This window comes from Hyla sarda, chromosome 1 (genome assembly GCF_029499605.1).
Source record: "Hyla sarda isolate aHylSar1 chromosome 1, aHylSar1.hap1, whole genome shotgun sequence".
NCBI lineage: Eukaryota > Metazoa > Chordata > Amphibia > Anura > Hylidae > Hyla > Hyla sarda.
The window spans coordinates 514,585,433-514,604,613 of record NC_079189.1 but is presented as its reverse complement, the minus strand read 5'-3'; the positions used below and the strand labels follow the sequence as shown (position 1 = coordinate 514,604,613).

General features: G+C 37.0%; 1 long non-coding RNA gene across 1 annotated transcript in view; it reads right to left on the bottom strand.

Annotated features, from left to right (window-relative positions):
- Positions 1-15,961, bottom strand: part of LOC130290532 (uncharacterized) — a 37,428-nt gene extending 21,467 nt beyond the window's left edge. Inside the window, exons 1-2 of the long non-coding RNA XR_008847626.1 lie at positions 15,868-15,961; positions 13,113-13,176 (exon numbers count right to left, since the gene is read on the bottom strand). This is a non-coding gene — a long non-coding RNA (uncharacterized LOC130290532). The remainder of the gene's footprint in view (positions 1-13,112; positions 13,177-15,867) is intronic.
- Positions 15,962-19,181: the final 3,220 nt, after the last annotated feature.

Genomic DNA, 19,181 nt, shown 5'->3' with positions numbered 1-19,181 from the left:
CAAAAATCCAAATTCTTAATTGCATGGTGCAGGGATAAAAGCGGACAAGTGTGGACGCAGCACACCAGGGAAAGGAAACAACTATTTCATGCCTATTACAGGTGCTTCATCAGACCACGCCTCTGCTCTCACATCCAGGTTTTTATAACACCCTACCTTTATGATGTCAGAGCAAGGGGTGTTTACAAAAGTCACATGAAATCACAATAATACACCATTGTGAATAAAAAACAAATAACCTGGTGGAAAAAAACAGATATAGAACAAAAAAGATTGCAAAGAGTAAAAATATATTACAAAGGGAACAACCTAGGCAGAATGGATGGTACTAAATAAACGGACTCAGATCCAGACGATCATTGAGTCCTAAGTTTCCCAGTGCATATGTCTTTAAGATCCATTTAGCCTTACATTGAAGTAGAGCTCTCCGACGATCCACACCTTCTGTGGTGTGAACACGTTCCAAACCAAAGAAGGTGAGAACACTAATGTCTCCGCTATGTTCTTCTTGGATGTGTCTATAAGTCTTGGTGAGCCTTTTTGTGTTTTTACCGAGTGCACATGCTCGCTGAATCTAACATTGAGTGCACGTATAGTGCATCCAATGTAGAACCTCGAGCAGGTGCATCGGAACGCATACACTACAAAATTTGTCCTACAATAGATGAAATCTTTCAATTTTACGACAACGCCCCCTAGGGTCAAAAACTTGTCAGTTGACATAAACGAGCACCACAAACAATTGCCACATCGGAAATTTCCCGCTGGAGCTGTTTTATTCAACCATCCACTGCCTGAGACCAAAGATACAAACTTGCTATGTACTAATATGTCGCTAACATTTTTGCATCTTTTAAAAGTGATGAGAGGTTTACTTTTAGTGTATTCTACTAGATCTGGATCACCTCTCAGGATAGCCCAATTGTCATGGATATCTTTTTTTACTTGAGAAGCCATCGGGCTAAACTGAAAGGAGAAACAGAAGCGTTTTTCCTGAACATTCTTGGAGTGTAGTACTGTGCTCTTATTCTTGCGATACCTCCTCCTGCAGAGTAGCTCATCACGTTTTTATGTAAATGCTTTATTGGGGGCGGCATCCAGGAGGGGTCTCAGATACCCTCTCCTGGAAAGGCGCTCCCGTAAATCACTAGCCTGCAGGAGGAAATCAAAATCTGTTTTATTGATTCTTCGCAATCTCAAAAACTGCCCCTAAAGGTACCGCTCTCTTTACATGTTCCGGATGGTAACTCTGAAAGTGAAGTAGGGCATGACAGACAGTTGGTTTGCGGTAGCCAACGGTTACCAAGTCTCCATTCATCAGTCTCACCTTTGTATCTAGAAACTCAAGTTCTTTTGCATCAGTTTTAAAGGTGAATTTTTAATTCATGTCATTGATGCTGTTTAGGGTAGAGACAAAGTCAGCAAGTGTCTCCCCAAATGATGAACACATCATCTACAAAGCGTCTGTAGCATGCAATGTATTTCAAAAAACTATTTTTTTCAGAGAAAATATACCTTTTCTCGAAGGCAGCAACATGTAGGTTCGCCAGTGTACAAGCCACTGGTGTCCCCATAGCCACTCTGCCCCCTTGTGAGTACCATGTTGTATCAAAAAAAAAGTTATTATTGGTAAGAATGAAACACAGTGCATCGCAAACAAAATCAATGTAAGCTGAACTTTTGTCTGAGTGCAATAAAATGTCCTTGATGACATCAACACTTTAAAGCTGTGGTATGCTTGTATATAAACTCTCGATGTCTATCGAGGCTAAGATGCAATTTTCAGGCCATACCAAGTCCTCAAGGGTTATTAAAAATTAGTTTGTATCTTTAACCAAAGCTGGAATTTCAGATAACAATGGATGTCTATGAATATATATAACCAGTCTATGAATTTAGATAAAGGTTCTGTTACAGATCCCACCCCGGAGACAATGGGTCTTCTGGGGGGGGGGAGCAGAGTTTTGTGGACTTCAGGTAAGAAATACCAGCACGCCCCGCTAGGACGCGTGGGGAGTAATATATATATATATATATATATATATTAATTTTATTATTAATTCATTATTAGTTATGTTAACATAATTATTTAGTAAAGTGTACCTGTCGTCAAAAAAAACTTTTTATATAATGTAGATAATACTATTATATGTATATTTGTAATATACATTGGTTAAGAAATGTGTATATTTTTGTTCCTACAGCTATTGTTTGTGTGTCTCTAAGAGGGGTCCAAATACAGGAAGTGAGGGGGGACAAGCAGGGGTCTGTGCACTTAGGACAAGCAGAGCTCTGCACACTGAGGCTTTATGACACGCCACTGGCTCACACAGCAGGATGATTGACAAGCCAGGAGCCTGCACAGAGCCCTGCTTCTTCTGCCCCCACTTCCTTCCTGTATTTGGACTCCTCACAGACACACACAGGCAATAGCTGCAGGGACAGCATTTTTTCACCCAAAAATATACAAATTTTTTAATAAATATATATAACAAATATACATTTAATGGTGTTATCTACATTATATCAAAAGTTTTTGTTGGCGACAGGTACTCTTTAATTATTTATTAATTCTTTATTTATTTACTAATTTATTATTAATTCATTATTCATCTATTTATCAATGTATCTATTTATTAATATTTAATCTAAATTAATATTTATATTACTGAATCAATATATTATTAGTATAAATAATTCTAGGAATAAATATATAAATTTCTAGGAATAAATATATACTATTTCATATATATATATATATATATATATACACACACTTCATATTTACAATGGCCAATGAGGAGCCTAATGAAATGGTTGCTCCCCAATCCTTTGAACACGTTGATGTGAACATACTACAGGCAATGGTGGACAAGTCTCCATCCAAGAAGTCGTCACACAATCCGTGGCTATGGCCATGACTACACCCAATCCACAGGGTTCTCCAAAGGGTCCTAGTACACCCTCTGATCTTTTCTATTCAGCCAAAGACTAAACATCTCACATGGCTGCTGGTCTAAAGCTGATTAAAGGTACACAGAAGCGACACTTCAAGTCCTATATCCTCTAAACATAGTAGGAAATCCAAAAAATTGGAAGACCAGGTAAAATTATGAGCTTTGACACAAAGCAAATCTACTGATGTGCCTAAAAAACATCCAATACCCTGGGCCCCAGAGCAGGTACATGTTAAGCGGGCATTTAAAGGGGTACTCCGGTGGGAAACTTTTTTTTTTTAAATGAACTGGTGCCAGAAAGTTAAACAGATTTGTAAATTACTTCTATAAAAAAAAATCTTAATCCTTTCAGTACTTTTTAGCAGCTGTTTGCTACAGAGGAAAATCTTTTTTTTATTTTTATTTTATTTTTGTGTTGTCCACAGTGCTCTCTGCTGACACCTGATGCCCATATCAGGAACCGTCCAGAGCAGGAGAAAATCCCCATAGCAAACCTATGCTGATCTGGACAGTTCCTGACACGGACAGAGGTGTCAGCAGAGAGCACTGTGGACAACACAAAAAAGAAATTCAAAAAGTAAAGAATTTCCTCTGTAGCATACATCTATTAAAAAGTACTAAAAAGGATTAAGAATTTTTAATAGAAGTAATTTACAAATCTGTTTAACTTTCTGGCAACAGTTCATTTAAAAAAAAAATTCCACCTGAGTACCCCTTTAAGGCCTCTGCTAAGGCAAAGCCAATTGTTATTATTTCTCCTAGTGAATTCTCTGTTGAGGACGCTGAATCTTCTGAGTGGGAGGATCAATCTATGTATGACGATATCTCTGAGGAAGGGGAAGATGATGATATACTTACTATGGATGATCCAGATTCTGTCATCCTAGATAGCAAAGGAACCCCATACTTTGACCCCGGACATATTAGACATCCAAAGTCCGGGGAGTGGATTTCTCATCCACAGGTACCCAAATAAGTCAGCATGTGGATTAGAAAGTCACTAGACAGAGCAGCCTCCTCAACCTTTTAGGGCCATTAGCAAAAATACTAGATTTGACTGAACAAGCCTCACTATCAGGTGAACCAGTAGACCTCACTGTATTGAGAGGTTGGGCACAGAAGGCTTTATGCCTATTTGGGAACGCTAACGCTTCCCTATGTACAGAGCGTAAGAGATCCATACTCATGAAGTTCGATTCCCAATTAGTACACCTGGCTGCTTCTGAACAGAGTACTTTATCGGATGGTCATTTGTTTGGTAACTCCTTCATAAAGGAGATAAACAAGTATGTGGGGCTCTTCTCCCCTCTAGACAAGGCCCAAACATCATTAAAACGAGTTTTTAGAGGTTGTGTTTTTGAAAGGGTGGGAAAAAGAAGGGGCCATTTTTCCAGCCATCAATCCTACAGAGGTCCCTCCCTACCTCCCCCATGACCAGATAGATACTATAATCCATCAACCTCTTTCACCCCCACGCCATTCTTTCCCACAAGAGGACGGCACTGGAGGGCAAGAGGATTTCAAGGAACCTGAGGGCTCGAGGGGTGAGATTAATAATATACTAAGACAATATACTTATCATGGCCAATACTTTAGATCTCATCCATCTCCATATGCAATGGACAATAACCTTACTATCCAATTTTGGATTTTTATCAATTATAAAAAAAAATCTATTTTGACCCCTTACAAAGAATTAGAGTTTTTAGGGTTCATAATCAATACCCAATCTGCTACTCTGAGTCTGCCATCTAAAAAGTTGAAAACAATCCACAGGGAAATACGTTCTGTTCTGTTTACTTTCTGCTTCCATTCAAGCAACATTCCCTGCACCTCTACATTCCAGGGCCCTTCAACGACTCAAAGCCGCACATTTGAGAGAAGGATTAGGATACTCAGGCAAAGTTCCCCTTTCTCCAGATACCAACATATCCAATCATGGAATGGGAAAGCCATTTTCAGTTCATACCCAGACCTGATCATAGAATCAGATGCCAGTCTTACGGGATGGGGTGCTCGATGCGGTCCACTCTCCACAGAGAGGAAAATGGTCAGAAGAGAAATCTCTTCTTCACATAAATTGCCTAGAATTACTAGCGGGATCCTTTGCCCTCAAAAGCTTAAGCAAAAACAGATCTCATTGCTGTGTTCATCTGAGGAAGGACAATATTTTTGCAATGCAATATATCAATTGATTGGAAGGCAACAAATCAAAATTGTTAGCCAACATCGCAAAGTATTTTTGGCATTTTTGTCTGGAGAAAGATATAATCTTAAAAGCAGAGTATCTACCAGGATTGTCCAATTCCATAGAAGATTGGAACTCTCGTTTCCTAATCGACAACCGTGATTGGAAACTAGATCCTCTCATCTTCAATCAACTCAATCCTTTATGGGGTCCCATACATATAGATCTACTTGCTTCCTCAAGATTTCAGCTGGCGTCTAGATCCAGAATTTCTGGGCACTGATTCCTTATTTCAGACATGGCCTCCAGAAAATCTGTATGCCTTTCCACCTTTTGTTTTGATTCCACGGACTATCCTCCTAACCAGATCACAGAAGTCAACAATAATTTTAATAACCCCATTATGGCCAACTCAGTCTTGGTTTCCCCAAGCTTTGGCAATGTCCACATTATCCTTCCATCATACTGACAAGCAGGTGGCACCTTATCTGATATTCTGAAAGACGCCAATTGGTCATCAGAATCTACATTTAAGACTTTTTATTTTAGACCCGATTCCCATGTTTAATTGAGAATATTATAGATTTTATTTATTAGTATTATTACTATAAGCTTTAAACAAGCATAATGTGAGTCTCAGTCCTGTAATAAAATTGGGGATTTTCCTACCCTTGGTGATGGAAAATATAGATTTTATTAAGGACAGGAGACAAACATTATCCCTCCCTTTTCTATTCCCAACCTGTCTATTTATTTCTTCTTTTTTCTCTTACAGTTTAAACAGGCTACAAGTAGCAGTTTCCAGTTGTTACTACCACTATGATGGACTACACATCAATTAAAGTTGATGTTCATTGTTCCTAATCTTCAGATTTCAGCTATGTTATTCTATTGGACATATTTTTTCTTCATTACCACCAAAGGAAGAGGAAGTGGCTTACTGGTTGGCGCATTATAGAACAGTTGGACTATACCACTATAGACTACGGGTCTTTCTATGTCCTATATTTAAGGAACTTTTTCTCCGTTAATATACCTTAACCCTTTGTTTGCTGCTAAAATTTCAGTTAACAAAGAATTAGCATAATGTTCGGCTCCTGTACTTAATAAAATCTACATTTTCCATCACCAAGGGTAGGAATATCCCCAATTGCCTGCTATATACCACAGCAGTACTCATCATAAAAGACAATTGATAACAATAATTGTAATGTTTATAATATCAGAACATTAGTCAGAACAAATGCATTATTTATTTAGAATTTTACTCTTCACACTGTGCTTATTCCATTTACATTTGTACAGCAATCCATTTAAGCAATGATTGTAGTGTGGGAAATGGTGGAGCAAACTGTGCATCTATAACTCTCTTTATCTGCCCTATATGTTTGCTTTGCATTCTTACAGATCTTAGTAAATTAGGAAATATTAGACTATCCTAAGCATTTACAAATGTCATGATGGTGTAAAAAATAAAGTGTAAAGAGGATTTATAAAATAATTGCACAAAGTGCTTAGTATTATAACTACTAACAGCTTATAAATATTTGTGGGAAGAAGACACATGTATATGACATATACTTGTTACAGTAATGTGAATCATTTTCCTGCTATTGTGGATTTGTTACATCTGCATGCAGTATGTGTGCACCAGCATGGTGACCTCCCTGTGATTGTAAGCAAGCCTTGAAGTTTATATGGGCCAATTGGTTCTTAATCGTCATCATATCCTTTGATTCCGAATTATGTTCCCATTTACAATATGCGTGAGTATTTCCATGTTCTCATATTTTATTCATTTCCTTCTCTGGACTTCCATTAGCCCTTTCCCTTTCTTTTTTTTCTTTTTTTGTTCTGAAAAACATCCAGTCAAATTGAAATGTATTATTCTTCCCCTTCAGAAGCTCTCAGACAACAAAATTAATAGAAGCACCCGTGATTTATTCCTCAACAATGTATGTACATTAATGTAAAATTATTTCTTTCTGCAGAATCCACAATTGCATGGCGGCTTGTCCTTTTGTATTAGTGCACTTATATAATTCTAATTATATTCAAGGGAACAATATCTATAATTGTTCCTGTTCTGTTCATCCTCAGCAGATAGGTAGAAAACACATTCACGCTCATTAGAGCATATAAGACGTTAGATTATTACTATTATAATTATTATTATTAGTTATGTTGTTTTATTGTTGTTGTTGTTGTTACTTTAGAAACATTTATCACTCTAAATACTTGTGTTTTATTGCATAACTATTTAAATATATTCTTTTAGGCCATGTTTGCCCACATCTACCTCTGCTACAGCTCTGCCTGCTGTAAAATGAAGTAAAAATACATTGAATAAAAAAATCTAAATTAGAAATAATTCTAACTGTTCTTTCTTTTTATGTCTATGCGCTAATGTAACGTTCTGTTATCATCTAATCCAAAATTGGAGAATTAAACATACCCTTAAAAAAAAAAAAAAGTTATTTGGGAATCAATTTTATATTGTTTTAAATAAAAACGATTTAATTGCGTAGTGGTACACTAAATTCTTGGTCTTAAGTTAGTACTGTAATGTGGAGTGGTCGCTCTATTAAGTGCCAGAATATATAAAACATGACTGCCTTTAACATGTGAGCAAATGTCAGAAGACATCAGTAATAACATTCTGAAGATATTTAGATATCATGACCATATAAAGGCTACATTTAAGTTAGTACGATGGCAACGAAAAACAGAAGCCTGTATTTTAGTGCAGTTATGTGTGTTATATTCTTGATGTATGGCACGGTAAAGCTGGTTCACATCCTGCCAATAGAGAAGAAGTGTTGAAGATGACATCACTATCCCACAAATATGAAAGAAGAAGAAACCCATATGTGTATGTTTGTAGAACTGTTTCCTATTGTAAATATAGTTTGCCTCATTGCATTGCCTCTGCCTCTAAAAGGAGCAAACAATAATGTTCAGGACAGGGAATTCAAGAAAAGATTATATATATTTTTATATTAAAGGGGTATTCCAGGCCAAAACTTTTATATATATATATATATATATATATATATATATATATATATATCAACTGGCTCCAGAAAGTTAAACAGATTTGTAAATTACTTTGATTAAAAATCTGGGAGCTGTGCAGTTCCTATGGGGATATTCTCCCATCATGCACAGCTCCCGGGACGTGACATCATCATTGAGCAGTTAGACAAAAAACTTCAGAAGCTAATAACTATTGGAAGGATTAAGATTTTTTAATAGAAGTAATTTACAAATCTGTTTAACTTTCCAGAACCAGTTGATATATATATATAAAAAAAGGTTTTGCCTGGAATACACCTTTAATTTCCCAGTCCAAATAAACACAGTTGTGCATCAACAAACTCAAACCTTCCACGGATCTGAGAACTATCTCTGGTTTTAAAGATATGCCCCACCTGATCTCTGTATTCCTCCTTTTCCAGTGATTTATAAAGACATTGAGCAGCTGTACTTTGTCCATACAGTTTATAATTTTATCTGTTAGATTACAATATTTTTGTATAGTTAAAGGGCTATTCCGCCCCTAGACATCTGGAGACCCCTGCGATCTCCCTGCTGCACTCGGCTTTCTTTTAGAGCATCGGGTGCATCACCAGAGGCTTGTGATGTCACAGTCACAAACCTCTCAATGCAAGTCTATGGGAGGGGGTGTGACATCCGTCACGCCCCCTCCCATAGACTTGCATTGGGAGGCGTGGCCGTGACGTCATGTGTGGGGCGTGACCATGACGTCAAGTGCCTCCGTCCCGCAATGCCAGTCATCCGGCACGTGCACCGGATGTCTGGGGTGCCGCAGCCAAGATCGCGAGGGACCGTGATCAGACATCTTATCCCCTATCCTTTGGATAGAGGATAAAATGTCTAGGGGCGGTGTACCCTTTTAACTTCTAGTTGTTTGGATAACGGTAAACAGCTGAAGAAACAAGACTTTTCGTTTGTGAAGTTTTAACTAATTAATGACTGTCAGGCCACTCTTGTATGGTAATATTTTGGTGAGTTTTTTAGAGCAGTATGTGTCAGCCAAAACCAAGAGTGGGTCCGATTACATAAGAAGGATAACACTTATATAACATTATACCTTTACTCTGTGTAGGTAACACTACCAGTACTGTCCTGGAAAAAATACTGCAGTGCAAAAGTCTACCTAATCTGGGTCTCCATAGAGACTGTTTGCAGCGCAACTTTACACTTTTAACTGTATAGTGACCACTACAGTCTAGGGAGTACACTAAGCTGCACTGAATTCCTTAGCTTTACCAGAAATCTGTACATTACTAGTTATAATTTACTACTGTACATTACTACTACTGTACATTACTAGTTCTAATTTACAAAGACTGTTGTACATCAATCGGTAAAGGATGCAACCGGTGTCAATGGCGGATTTTCTATTGGTTCAGCTTCATGTCTCCAGTGGATGATACATGACTAAACCATGCAACCCATCTCTGTGATTGGTTGACTACAGCACGATGACATGCTATTACTACATCCAACCACTAGGGCTGAAGGTAGTTCATGTGAACAAGATGGCAACTGTAAGCAAGAGGGGCATGTGAGGAGCACAATTTATTATAGAGAAAGGGAAGAAATTAAATGGTTGTTGGGTCATAAAGCTGCAAGAGGAATATTATATTTCAGATGTTTTACAATGTATCAGAAACTTTTCTTTAGGTTGTTGGCTCTTAGGAAGAGAGCCCCCTCTCGTTTTGCCTCTCCTCAGGGAATGTTTATGTGTTCTCATTTATTGCCTCCTTTTCCTGATTGTTAAGCTTTGTGACCTTTTTTACTTTGTTGTTTCGGGGAGGTGCGGACTAACTTTGCCTTTTGAAGGGATATATGTGGCACTGTAGAAATAAAATTATTCTATTCCTTTAAGAGGTCCCTTCAATTCCCTGGTTGAACTTGATGGACATATGTCTTTTTTCGACCGTACTAACTAAGTACAAAGAGATTTACAAAATTGTTCAGTAGATTGCAGTATAATGGGCATGGGTTCACTTATTTAAAATAACTGTCCCTAAAAACAAACATAACATAATCATAACTGTGTTGTGCGTTAAAAATAGCTTTACTATGGGGAATGCACAAAAATGATGGTGTAATATTTGCCAAAAGACTGTCTTGTGCCACATTTTATGAGTTTTACATACGGTTTTGCTCATCAGGAAAAGGGTGTGTCTTATCACAAGGAGGTGTGGCTTCTGTAAAAGGGTGTGGCCTAAATGTGCACAAAAAATTAATGAATAACAAGAGTCCTGCAGAGGGTGTGACAGTTTTTGCTTCTGTTTTCAAGTGGATTAAAAAGAAATGATAAATATAAAGGAAGGACTTCTACTTTTCCTTGCTATGGGATCTACTCCTCTGGCATTGGCTCAAAAACTGCAGTGGCCTTTAAACAACACTGTGTGTGACACTACCCATAAAGTTTTACAAACTCGGCTTTTTAGGATGTTCTTAGATGTAAAGCAGCATTTCTGTCATAAAGCTTATTGCTTGATCCAATCTTGGCAATAAAAAGTACTGCACGAAACCGTGTCCTGTGTGAACTGATCTAAAGATGTGTTCCCACACTGCACTTCTCCTTCATGGGGACCTGCTGCAGCAGGACTCTCTAATGTTAGAGAAAAGATAGGTATAATCTAGACCAGGGTTTCCCAACCTGGGTGCCTCCAGCTATTGCAAAACTACAAATCCCATCATGCCCGGACAGCCGATGGCTGTCAGGGCATGCTGGGAGTTGTAGTTTTGCAACAGCTGGAGGCACCTTGGATGGAAAATACTGATCTAGACTATATACAGTACAGCGATTCTGTGAACGACAACGGTCAATCAACAGTTAACACCGGACAGTCATACTGCAGCAAGTCACTATGTAGCCTTTTACCTTACTATATTTAGGATCCACTTTTTAGGTGGAAAACTGCACCAAAACTTAACTTTTAAAATCTGTAGCCAGGCAGTACCTGGTAGGATACTGGTAGAAGTACAAAAAAAAAAATGATTATTTTATGGATATTAGATTTAGGTTTGATTGTGTCTTGTACACTACAAATACTAATGTACGTGACATTTTTCAAAGCATTTAGTTGTTTGTTGTTTTTTTTTTTTTCTTAAAATTGTCGCAAAAAAGTCGCATTTGCGACTACTCTATTTTTTGTGTGACTTATTGATTGTGCAGTGTCCTAAGCAAAAAAAAAAAGTTTTGCTTACCAAAAAATGTTGCCTACTTGCTTACCAAAGCAAAACGTGATTTTTGACTTGCAGTGGTCAGAGATTTATTAAGTGCGAAAGTCGCAAAAAAAAGTCACATAGCATGAAAAAAAACTACTCAATTTAATCCAGCTCAGACATGGAGCAGAAAAAGTCACTACCAAAGCAAAAAAAATAAAATAAAAAAATAAACGCTTACGTGAAAGAAATTTATCAACAGGCTGAAACCAGTTGATAACTAAGTGGCTAGTAAGGAAAAAATAACTAAAAAAAAAAAAAAAACACATAAGCAAACATTGATAAATGTCCTCCATAGACCTCAACAAAGTACAAAGAGGAACACCATGCACGAGGAGCAGAGAGCAGACTCTATTATCTTACATACTATGTGATAGGTTTCCATGTCTAGTCATAATCACGTTCTAATCATTGTTACGGTAATTACATTTTTTATCTAGTCCAAAAAAATTAGGGTCACAGAGGCTGTTATCATCTTTATAAACACATTACTCGTATCCAGTAAAAAATCCCTGTAAAGTTTTTTATAATCTGCACCCATATAGTAAATAAAATTGTAGCATGGGAACCGAGGTAAAGACATTTTCACATAAGCATAATATGGACCAGTTTCTGCATCTGTATTATGGCTGCAAGCCCTAATGGAACCGTAATAAGCTGAACAGACAGCATTGTATATCTCCATGATAGATCCCTATGATAGATCCCCATGATAGAGCCCTATGTTAGATCCCTATGATAGAACCCTATGATAGATCCCTATGATAGATCCCTATGATAGATCCCTACGATAGATCCCTATGATAGATCCCTACGATAGATCCCTATGATAGATCCCTACGATAGATCCCTTCGATTTTGTCTGTTCACGTCATTAGTCCCGCAGTTGGGCTGCAATATGCGTGTGTAATGGGGACTGAATTCAGCCACGACATTCACTCCATATTCGGTGGTATACATAAATATCATAGGTGGACATCATATAGTTAAAGCCGTGCTTACACTAGCATTTCTCAAAATGTTTCATTGATATGTTTTGTCGAAAAAGGAAATGATCTCATACATTTATATACCACCAAATGTAAAAATTACACACATCCTTTAAGTTTACATCAGTCAAGACACATTTTAAGAATCTTCTAACAAACACTTTTTATGAGAAAAACTACAGGAAATGTGTTTGTTTGTTTTTTGTTTTTGTTTTTTCGTTTTGTTTTGTTTTGTTTTTTGCCCAAAAGCAACATGGCCAAATATTGAATCAAAGTCTACAGTAAAATTTTACACTATACAAACAATGTATTTTTTTTTGGGGGGGGGTTCTATGTCATTTTATGTGATTTCTCAATAGGACTTGAAAAACATTTTAATTAAAAAAAGCATATTACAAATGTAAGGAAAAAAAGAAAAGAATAATCTACCAAAAATACATGTTAAAAACAGAATGAAAATGGAAAATCTGAAAAAGTATATGTATAGAAGACCTAACAGAAAAAAAAATCAAAACATGTTAATCTGTTGTCCAACACATTTCAATTAAATCCATAAAAAAAGAAGCAATAAGCAGTAGTGTGAATGCACCAAACTATAGTGACGCCTGCAATGTGGAATAATAAGCAATTTCTACAGTAGGTCACAGTGTTAGCCAAGGGATGACTGTTCTCTTTTATTTTACAGACAATATACTGGAGAAATTCACTTACCATATATAGATATTGTCAGTTCATTCTCAGGGACTCACTGAATCAACACTATGGATCTGCAGATCTATATGGAAACAAATAGACAGCACTAAATAAACACAGGTAGATATAGACATTTCTAAGAAAATATTCCTGCTGCCCTAAGAAGAATTTAGTTACTTTAAGCAGATTTTGATAAATATAAAAAATAAAAGAGGTGCAAATAAGTTATACCATCATGTACTGGTTACTTTAGTGATACTTTAATTTCCATGATCTATTTAGGTCTGATCTGAGTCTTTTTTGGGATCCACTTATAGTCAGATGGGGGATATGCATTGTCCCAAGCCATTTGTTTGGAGTCACATTCATAACACACTGACATTTGAGGTCTTATACTAGTAGCATACTAACATTAGGTGTCCCCCACCAATGTCTCTCAGGCAGTGGGGGTCTTTCAGCAGTGGTACAATAAGGGTCTTGTAGGGGTCTTAAATCAATGGCTAACTGTAGGGACAGTAGGGGGTCTGCATAACTTGCCAGCAGTAGGGATAGTCATGCATCAATGGCCCAAAAATATTGGGGGGGTCATACATCAATGCCAGACTGACCTTAGGGGTCCTCCATCATTGACATAATATTATTAGAGTCCCAAGGGCAGCTGATAACTGGAGTACAAAGCTCAATCCCTATCACATCTAGGATGTCATTTGCTTTAAATGGAAGAAAAACAGCAAATTGTGAATCCATCTGGAGGTAAGTGCAGCCTCTAGAATGTAACAAAGAATAACCTGATCCCACTAATTGACAATATGCTTCCCTTTCCCTCTGTAGACACCTGAGGTATCACTGCATGCACCTGTCTGTCTGCAAATCATATGGGCGTAAAAGAGGTGCATCTGTATTGCCATGTGGCAGGCAGGGGTTTGGGGGGGGGGGCTCCTTCCAGCACATTAAGGTGATGAGAGGTATGACTTAAGAGACAGGCTGTGTACACACCAGGGTTGTTATGACATCAGCAGCACCCTCTGCAGAATCTCACTTTTTTTTTTTTTTTTTTTTTGGAATGTGTTTATTTTAAACAGAAGAGTCACTTCAGGGTCCCCAGGGCACCCACCTCTCTACCTTATGACAGGGCCTGGTTTAACCCTTGCCTGGCCTGGGGACACCTTGATTTGCCTCCCCTTGAGAAGCAGCTTGCACCTAATGAATGCATAGGATCTCACTTCTACATTTATTGCCATGAATATTATTTTTTATGTAAATGTATTGCTATCTTATGAACTATAGTGCAAAAAAATAAATAAAATAAAATAAAAAATCCTGCACTCACATTATAATGTCCAGATACGATAAAAGTGAGAAAAGCCACTGCTGGGCAATGTCTACCTTTCAGTCCTTTGTCCCAGAGTAGTGTTTTTCAAACAGTGAGTCTCCAGCTGTTGCAAAACTACAACTCCCAGCATGCTCGGCTTCGGCTGTCCGGGCATGCTGGGAGTTGTAGTTTTGCGACAGCTGGAGACACACCTGCCCTAGAGGTTTCTGGGCTGTCCGGGCATGCTGGGAGTTGTAGTTTTGCAACAGCTGGAGGCACACCTGCCCTAGAGGTTTCTGGGCTGTCCGGGCATGCTGGGAGTTGTAGTTTTGCAACAGCTGGAGGCACACCTGCCCTAGAGGTATCTGGGCTGTCTGGGCATGCTGGGAGTTGTAGTTTTGCAACAGCTGGAGGCACACCTGCCCTAGAGGTATCTGGGCTGTCCGGGCATGCTGGGAGTTGTAGTTTTGCAACAGCTGGAGGCACACCTGCCCTAGAGGTATCTGGGCTGTCCAGGCATGCTGGGAGTTGTAGTTTTGCAACAGCTGGAGGCACACCTGCCCTAGAGGTTTCTGGGCTGTCCGGGCATGCTGGGAGTTGTAGTTTTACAACAGCTGGAGGCACACCTGCCCTAGAGGTATCTGGGCTGTCCGGGCATGCTGGGAGTTGTAGTTTTGCAACAGCTGGAGGCACACCTGCCCTAGAGGTATCTGGGCTGTCCAGGCATGCTGGGAGTTGTAGTTTTGCAACAGCTGGAGGCACACCTGCCCTAGAGGTATCTTCCCTCCTAACTGTGTGATGGATTCCCTTGCCTGCACTACCATATACATTATATTGGCTAATAGATCTGTAGTGTGTATGTCAGAACAATTAGCACATATCTTCTAAGTGAATGATAGTTTAGTGAGCCATAAAGCAATTCCCCATCCAAACTAACTAAAACCCCAACAAGCACTTCATTAGAAAAGCCATTTCATCTCAATGAGTCTTGGTGAACTACTATACCCAGCTAGTTACATCTGGGGTAATGTGTGCACAAAATGTATGTACAGCAGAAGAGAAATGTTACAAAGTGAAGCTTATGATAATAAAAACATAGGAAGAAATGAAAATCACAGCAAATAGAAAATAAACCAAGAGCCATTATTAAATAATAATAATTAAAAATAGGAAATAACTCTAAACAAGGCTTGTTAGGAGCGAACCCCTGGGGTTTCCTGTGTGCCTGAGCGGTAGAAATGCTGCACAGGAGATAATCTATACAATCTGTAAGACTATTTCTAAAAATAATAATAAATCTACTGTGTGAACAGAGTCATGTAAATAAACGCAAAGCTTGGCTTAAGCATAGAAGGGGGCAAGATCAGAGCCCATGACTATATTATATCACCTTTTCATTGAATCCAATGATTGGAAAAAACTAAACACATAGCATAAAAAGCTTAAGTTGTGGTTTGTCACCTTAGCAGCAAAGTCAACTTTTCCAGGAATTTACAGCTTCCCAGGACAAAAACCTACAGCCCCCGTGTAGACTTTTACCATCAGCTTGTGAACCTGCAAAAGAAAAACAATATTAGGTCTCGTCCTCTGCCTTATGGAGTCTACTGTGCTGTTAGAAAATACAAGTTTAATTGTTATTCTATTTATTTATTTGTTTATTTATATATTTATTTATTAAATATCTAAATGTAACCGATAGCTAACACAAAATAACTGATAAAAATAATTATATATATATATATATATATATATATATATATATATATATATACATATAAGTATAAATATATATATATACAGTATATAGTACAGACCAAAAGTTTGGACTCACCTTCTCATTCAGAGTTTTCTTTATTTTCATGACTATGAAAATAATTATTTGGGTGAGTTAATTTAAATATTTATATATATATATATATATGTATATATATATATATATATATATATATATATATATATATATATACATATATATATATATATATATATATGTTTTGTTTTGTTTTTTTAAAGCCCAAATAATTATATATATATATATATATATATATATATATTTAATTATTTTTATACTTATTTATTTATATATATATATATATTTTTTTTTTTTTATACTTATATATATAATTATATATATATAGATAATATAGATTATATTATATTTTTTATTTTATTTTTTTTACAGCGCTCTTTTGGGTAAACACGTTGTCTATATAGTCTTTTCACACAGTAGATGCATTTGCAGTTTGCAGAGAATGGGGCATTTTAGTGGGCTGAAGACTTTTTCTTTTTTTTTCCTTCTATTAAGAGCGATTAGATGGTGTCTATTCAGAGCTGCTGATCCAGAGAAAAAATGGGAGTACTTGAAAGGAGACTTCAAGTGACCTTCTAGTCTCTTTCACACCAACCTGAGCTCAGAATAGCCCAGAGATCTTACAATAGACCTCTCCATGTCACCCTTGCAGCGTCCAGCTGAAGGGTTAACTCCACAACTTTCACACACAGAACAGTGGCACTCAGTGGCTAGAAGCTGTGTCAGATATGGGGGGTTTTGTCCTGTTGGGACACATCAAGCTGTTTAGGAGCTCACTGGTTCTGGTAAATTAGCCACACTTTCCTCCCCCCATAGAGAGAGAATCCCACCCCATACAATGCTAGAGGTATATTTATTGTATGGAACCAGAGAGAGGAAAATCGCTGCACTTGATCTGCAACCATTTGTGGAATTCTGCTTAATTGAGATATTCCATTTAAATCAGTTCACAAAGCTGAAGTGGGAATTTGGTCTTAATTTTAAGAAGAAAAACAGAAATATTTATTGATAAACTGAAAACAGTAAGACTCAATTTATGGTAAAAAAAAAAAAATATATATATATATATATATATATATATATATATAATTGTTAGATAGATTGATTGATAGATAGATCACCGTATGATACAAAAATATTCATACCCTTATTACAGGCAAGTATTATCAAAAAGTAGCACAGACGCATCAATTTCTTTCTCAATAATAATTAAAAATGAATATGTTATAATAAGTTCTGAGTATTATGTTTAAATTTTCAAAGCACGTGTTTACTATATCATTTAAAATAAAGGTTTGGTATTCCAATAACTTATTATATTTATTTGTAGATTATCCGGTCAGTCATTTCTTTTACTGGATGCACCAGGTATATTTGGAAATAGATTCAGATATCTTTAAATCTTCACTAAATATTTGTGTTTATTTGATTTGAATTAGAATCTAACTTTATTATTAATGATATAATTAGTTTATCTGTGCTGATAAGTAAACGTCAGATTTGATTAGATTTAGAATGATATGGCTAAAGCAAGGCTGGGGAGGGGAGAATGTTAGAAAGTTATGGCTCCTTATGAATGAAATATAGAAAGTGTTATCCTGAGACGTGTACATTAATTTACTGTTATTTCAATGTAAAAATGTTTTTTTTTATAATAAATATAATGAAATAAATAATTTAAAAAACATAAATAACCTGACCTGGCTGTATGTTTCCTTTTAGTAATGATGCACTAGGGAGGAATATGTATATGTCAGTCCTATAAAGGAGAGATATGTATATCCCTAACATTGATATTCCTGTCAATATATAAAGAAACATTTCACTTTTAGGCTCGTCCCAAAACTGCAGGAGTATTCTGTGTCTGATTCCCCTACAATAAATACATATATAGACTTTATATACATATATATATATATATATATATATATATATATATATATATATATATATAAAGCATGTATAACTGATTTGTATCATTACTAGGCACTTGCAGTTTAATATTATTGCATTTGTTATGTCTATATCAGTACGTATTGTAGAAATATTTACAACACAATAGATATAATATGTACATTTATTATTGGGGCAGTAATAACTAGTTTCAGCATTTGTTCGGTAATTTCAATATCATTACATTGAGCTGATTCTGTGTATCACAACCCTCAATATGTATTGTAATAATATTTACATGACAGTATGGGACTCGTGTAAAAAGGTATAGTAGTGTCCTTACTGGATGCACAATGGATGGGAAAGTTTACTGGAGTGAAGAAGCACATGTAGGAGTTCATATGGACAATGAAAAGAAGGGGACATGGTCAGCATGAGGTCCCCTGTCACTCGTGTCTGTGTTTCTCCCTCTACAAGTGACACTATCACACACATACAGTCACTTTGCATTAGGTGGTAAATACTAGGACGCAGGCGACCGGTGGCCTTAGTAGTGGATGCACTCACAGGATACAGGATACCCCTACACAAACACACACACACACATATATATATATATATATATATATATATATATATATATATATATATTCCACGGATCCATCTAGTGTCCTGCTATCTATATTACATGGTCTTACATTTGTGTGCGTGTGTGTGTGTAAGAGGGATATCCATACCCAGCAATAGAGAAGAGACCATTCACAAATATAGTTATGTCTTTACACATAGGAAGTCATGTGACATTGTTTCATAAAACAAGATAATATTTACATAACATGAGACGACGTAGCCACAATAAAAGAAAAGTGAAGTGCTGTGAGCTCCATAGAGCGAGCATTGAGTACTTGCCAGTGTCCGCTCCGTGGGATGCTGAGGCTGGCTGCCCGGCTGGATGGCAGCTCTGTCCTCGGAGCCTGCACCGTCCTGGGCAGCACAATGGTCTCTGGGAGCCGCCGCCTTTTGTCCGCTTTAATCTTATTCGTTTCACCTTTCCTGCAGCGGGAGCCGGCGC